This window comes from Pecten maximus, chromosome 12 (assembly GCF_902652985.1).
Source record: "Pecten maximus chromosome 12, xPecMax1.1, whole genome shotgun sequence".
NCBI classification, from domain to species: domain Eukaryota; kingdom Metazoa; phylum Mollusca; class Bivalvia; order Pectinida; family Pectinidae; genus Pecten; species Pecten maximus.
Genome location: NC_047026.1, coordinates 12,671,695 through 12,678,264, shown reverse-complemented (window position 1 = coordinate 12,678,264; position 6,570 = coordinate 12,671,695).

Genomic DNA, 6,570 nt, shown 5'->3' with positions numbered 1-6,570 from the left:
TTGTTTAATGTTTTACTGGAGAATATTCCATCGAGGAGGCAATATAAAGTGTAAAATAAAGTAAATTTTATCAATTAGTTAGTCAAGTCGACATTGCTAAAATTGCATCTTAGACTAACTTTTTTGTTTCCCTTACTGTCATTGACATAAGCGGCGTCGACATCACGATTGGCTAAATAAATTGTGATATTACAAATAATGTATTAGATTGACCTAGAATTACTTATTAAAATGTCAGAATACGCCCTTATATTACCACAGGTCTCGTTCCCGACATAATAGACTTCCCAAATAACTTCATTACAATCACTTATTGAAGGATAGATAAATTGGTCTGTGTGCTACTGTTGTAAATTTCCCTCACGTTCCCTGTGATGAAAATGTAACAGATCTAGGATACAAAGTATGCCCAAGTTGTTTGTTTACAGTAGCTAGCTGTAACATCGTCGTTTATCACGTCTACAGGGTACGTTTATCATGTTAAGAGGGTATGTTTACACTGATCCACGAAAGTCTTGTCTGATAACGGTTACGCCACCCACGGGGGACCGGTCATGAAGTACACTCAAATCTCGGCAAATTCCGTCAAGGTTTGGAATATGATCAACCCTTGACATAATTGAACAATATGCAGTTTTTTTGTATTTTTCTTTGTTTGTTTTTTGTTTGTTGTAGGTTTTTTTTTTTTTTTTTTTTTAATTTTTGATTTAAAAGTCATAATAGTGATAATTTTGTTATTTGGTATTATTTCCGGTTGTCATAGTAACTGTCCGTATTTGTTTTTACTTGCCGGTGGTACGTGATCATTTTCTATATTGGTTAAAGATTTTCTTTCGCATTCTAATAAATGTAATCACTTTTCGTGTACCTTCATTTTATTCCTATGTATGACATACCATTCAGGCAATATGTTGACGAAATGTTGTTGTTCAGACAGTGGACGCATAGAAGTTTTAGAAGAAACTTAACATTAGAGAAACACCTACCACAACCAAAATAATTCTAAAAAATTCAGGCAATATATTTCCATAAATCCCCTTGCTAGCACTGAATGCTATTTTCCAATATTGAGTTGAGTAGAATTTATAAATTGTCTTGATAATGGTGCTGAACGGGAAATATTGTCTTTAGTAAAATGCTGACGAAATGTTGTTGTTCACACAATGGACGTTTAGAGGTTCTAGAAGAAACTTAACATTAGAGAAACTTAGCATTAGAGAAACACCTAACACAACCAAATTAATTCTAAAAAATGAATTAAACTACTCCAGACCGGGCCTGGTCCTATATTAGAACAGAGTCAAAGTTAAATCCAATATGCAAGTTTCCAAGATGTAATGGCGAGCCATACAACCCAGACCGGATGGCTATATGTGATATCGCTTCTCCTGCTTCCTCGTTCTATTACACTTGCTCGCCGATACTTGTTAGTGGAGTTCAACAATAGGTTTTCACATGAGCATTAAAAAAATCCCAGTCTGTCCTTCTAATTTAATGTTTAATATAAAGTTGTCACTCCTGAAGAAGTTCAACTTGTGTTTCAATTGGTTTCTCTGGTTTCCAGTTAATTGCTTTCTCTGGTTTCCAGTTAATTGCTTTCTCTGGTTTCCAGTGTAGCACACTAGTTAGAATCGTAGCCCCATGTACCATTTTCTATTGGACCTCAGTATAAAGTAAATCGTGAGTCCTGTACTTCATCGCTGGTACAAACGAGGTATAATAGGGAGGGTGTTCCCTTAACTTCGTTGGTGCTTGTGGATGTTGATGGAGGAAGTTTTCTATCTATATAAAACAATAAGAAGTAAATCTCATCTTAGTCTGTGTAGCACAGGTGTAGATAATTTTCTAATCAAGAAGTAAAAACGTGGACCCATTCATCAAAACAAACCTAATGAGCTTACTGCGATGTGACGTCATCAAATGTTCTGCGAATCGATCTTCATCTGAACACTTGTGTTAGGAGTTGTGTGGTACGGTACAGTGTGTTTTCGAAGACAAGTTTTGTGGACGATGATCGTGTAGATCCTCCTATATGAAAATATTCCTTTTCAAGTTAAGACTTCTTCTAAACATGTAAATACTCAGTGGTCATGTTTGGCTAAACCTGGATACCATACTTCAACTCTGACATACTTTCTAGCTGACCATTCCACTACGTAGGACCATGACTCCATTCTCGTCGATTGCAGTTTCCTCTTCTTCTTCTTCTTCTTCTTCTTCTTCTTCTTCTCATAAACATCAAAGAGATACACTGTCTCATGATGCTTGTCATACAGACTCAAAACCATCAAGGCGAACAAGGTGTATGTACCATGACCGTGTAATTACATACCAAGCTGGGTAGGCCTCAGTCTACTCAGTTCCGCCCGGGAACTTCTCCTGGCTTCCGGTGGATGCTGCTGCTGCTGGTGGAATCCTGATCCGGCCCCGAATGGTCCTTGGGAAGAAGGGTGTCATGTGCACAAATTCATGGGATGGAAAACCCGGAATGTGTGCTGTTCGCTTTTACTGGAGTCATTCGCTATGGTGGCCAGTGGTTCCCATTTAATTTCGTTGCCCATTGATGTAATACTTCCAGGGTTATGGTCGTAATAACTTCTAGTAGGAAAACGAGCTGTTCTTCTTTGATCATTCTCTAGCTGGCTTACCTGCTAGGTTGCAGTTTTGTCTACGTTCCTTAAGGAAATTCCTTTACTTCAAATTTTTCATAGGAAAGCATCACTTGATTTAAGGGAAAATATCTTGGTTAAAGATCTTTTCTTAAGTTCTGTAATTCTTTCTTGTGGGCAATTTCAAGTTAAGAGATTTTCCTCAAGTTAAGGAAAGTTGTTGAAACTGGGGCTTGGTGGTGTGTATGTTCCATATTCTATAGTGTCGGTCGTATTAGTGTTTCATTTATAATCTCTCCTGCTACTTCAATGGTATGCTAGAGTACGGTTTGCCTTAGTCTCGACAGGGTTGATGTGATGGTCCCAATTACAAGGTCTTTACTAATGGTCACTCCGAGGCACTTGATTTCATATGGCTTCCATTTGGTGGTTTGGGGAAATGCATTTTCTGTTGATGTTTCTACGCTTCCTTGAGACTTGTATGACGATACATTTCTCAGGGTTGAACATCATTTGCCATTCCCTTTTCCAGGGTGAGGACAGATGATCGTGGAGTCTCTGTGAGTCAGCCTCATTGTCTATGCAAATATATCACAGACAGTCGTCAACACAATCTGGCTTCTGACCTTGTCCTCTCCGGGAGGTCATATATAAACGTGAGCTAGAGCTTGGTCCTTTAACAGAAAGCATGAGGGATAATGAGGAGGTCCAGATATATTCTTAAAATGAAGTCCACTCTGTCTCCACTTGGCTTCGCGTTAAAAGTATAGTATTAATGAGCGCAGCCTAGCAGAAAGCTGGTACTAAGGCGTTCTAGTGCAATTTCCCCCATAATGCATTGCGCCCCACAACGCACCGAACAACCCCAGAAATATACCTACATTTAAATTGTTTAGGCAGTAATTTCGTTGTAACATCTGAGATTTGTTTCTTAAAATCATTCTTTTTGTTTTGTCTGATGCTTCAGCTATTGTGAATTTACTTGTGTATGCTGATGTTGTCAGTCTAGTATTCATTTGATCTTTACCCGTTAGCAAAATAACTTGTTCCTAGGTCTTTTGTAAACTGAAATATTGTGATTTAAATGTTTCAACTTATATATGACCTTGAATACAGATGGCCGTATTCAATTTGAATAGTTGCATATATCCTTGCTTTGCAAGTACGGGTAGTCAAATTGCATTGCCATTTAGAAGCCTTATATTGCAAATGATGTAGAAAATGTCCCTTCCTAACAGAATGAATGCGAATCGCAATGGGTCACTAGAGCATTTGGATCAGATGACCTAAAAAGATACTGGAATTGAATTCCGTCCACACATTGATAGTTCCTATATCTCTGTTATCGGCTTCAGATTAGGTATTTGTTGACATTATAGATAGCCTGTACCAAATATTATCACATGCACTGCTCAATGTGGGCTAGATTCTGTCTTTTACTCCTTACTGCAAACAAGCCATAAATAAAAGTGTTCTCGCCCTCAAATCTTATACTCGTAAATTATTATATAAGACTGGAAGTGTTTGAAATATAATTTACAGGGCACGGATGACGAGGCAATAATTCCGGAAAACGTGATCCGGACGTGTTTCTTTTATCTGGAAGCAAATACATATACAAACAGTGTCTGTGTATAACCTGTCTGTTCCCACCATATGTTCAATTATTCACAATGCTTGCCTTCAGATATCGATATAAATAATTCAACTGTTGTCAGATGTTGTGTATTCGAACATACAATTCATATGAACTTTATTACTCATTCATAATTAACTAATAAATTTGATGTAAAGTGCAATGAGCAGAAATGAAAGAGAATAGAATATATTTATGTATGGGTCAAAAAAGTAATATAAAAGGTAATTATCCGAGTAACACTGGATCCTACCAAAGGTATGTCTGCAGGATACGAATTACTTGAAATGTTAACATGGGGCAAAAAGTAATTCTAACAGTGTGGACAATGAAAATACAAATGTCTTGGCCGTTGGTCACATAGCGTTCCATCATAGAACATGGCTCTGTACATGTCACTAGCCTCAGCCTTTGGCCCACGCCAGCCGAAGGGTTTATGGTTGTTATTTCAACAACTACCAAAAATATTACTCTTTACTGTATCTTATTGCATTTTCTAGAACTGTTTATATATCATGTGCCACACAGTTGGAATTACTTCTTTGTCCCGTGAATATATAATGAGAAGGTTTAAACTGCGCGTGGACCCACTCTCTTCAGTTGTTGACTGTTGGTATGAACGGGTATCCATTGCATTCGTTTATTAACGTTTGTTCATTTCTATATGCCGATTTCGATACTTAAAACACTGAAGAGTTCCAATATTGGAGAATGAACATTAACACTTGCTCTATGAATCGTCCTAGAGCACCCGACTACCCTAAATCAATACTTATGAAACAGGTAAGAGCGTGAAGGTAATTGTATGAGAACAACGAAAAGTGCTGTACATTCTTACGAAAATGGCAAACATCGTCAAAATTACTTAAAAAGTAGTCAATTAATCGGCACTTCTTCAATTAACACCAGTTTATAACGCCGTTATGTAACCATACTTGAATAAATAGAAGAATGTACAGCACTTTTTCTCGGTTTCTTAGCACGATGAATACGTGTATCATATTTGTTTGTACGACAAAATACGTTGGTCGGGTGCTCTGGCCATATTAACCGACCAAGTGTTAATGTAGTCCTTCGTGCCGGTCACGTGACCACGCGAGAACACGAGGAACGTCGAAAACATCCCGTAAAATTAGGGTAAAATCGCACTTGGTAAAAATCAAAACAATCCCAACTAATGTTCTGATATGTATATATTTTGAGTGCCATGTCATTTAACATGGATTCTTTGAGCAATGGGAATTCTGGTTTTTTTTTTTTTTTTTTTTTTTGGGGGGGGGGGGGGGGGGTTGTTTAAATGTCTATGAGACACTATGAAGATATCTTATGTAATATATGATCGTATATACTTTAAATGCATAAGGTATCATGTGAAGAAAATCATCAAATGTATTGTATATTCCTAACAAGATCTTGGCGATTCTTAATTATTTTCTGTTTTTCTCGTTTCTCTTTTTTTTTTTAAGTTTGTTTGCTAAAAGTTTAGTCTGAATGGAACTTTCAACAACAATCGAACGTTGTACATTCTTGTACGTAAAAGTATTATACATTAGCACTATATAAGATTATTAACAACACGAAAATACCTGTTCAATTGAACTGCGTTGAAACACTATGTACTTGTATACAGTACATTGAAATCAAGCTAATTTAATTGGTAATCGTCAGTGAATGACGTCACGCAAGAACATCAATGCCTAACTGACGTCATCCTGGATAATACGGGTTATTACGATACCCGTCTAACATGAACACTGACGAATTATTACCGAACCAGACAAACAAACAACCAGAATTATTAGGCTCATATACTATTAAGTTACCGTGTACACTTTGTCACGTGCTTGATAAAATAAGTCTACTTAAGGCCAATCACCAACTGCAGAAACCGTTCAATTGTGATAAACATAAAATACAGAAACTCGCTAACATTGGCCATATTACAGACAGATCTTTGTGCTAACTTAGCCATGCATTTCGAGTGTGTAAATACACCAGCTCCATGCATCGACCAGAGTTTGACATGGAGTTTCCATACATGACAAATGTAGCGTATTTTAATTCGATTTTGCCGGCATGCATAAGTGCAACACAACAAAAACATGTAAAATTGTGCAATCAACTGTTATAAAGATCGATACGATCTTATACGAGGTGACTGGTCTTTCTTCCAAAATGTACAAGTGGTTTAATTACTTGTTTTCAAAAAGTAAGCAATCTGATAGCCTAAAAAAAGTAACGAAAGCACTTCATTATTTGAGTGAGTGAGTGAGTGAGTGAGTGAGTGAGTGAGTGAGTGAGTGAGTGAGTGAGTGAGTGAGTGAG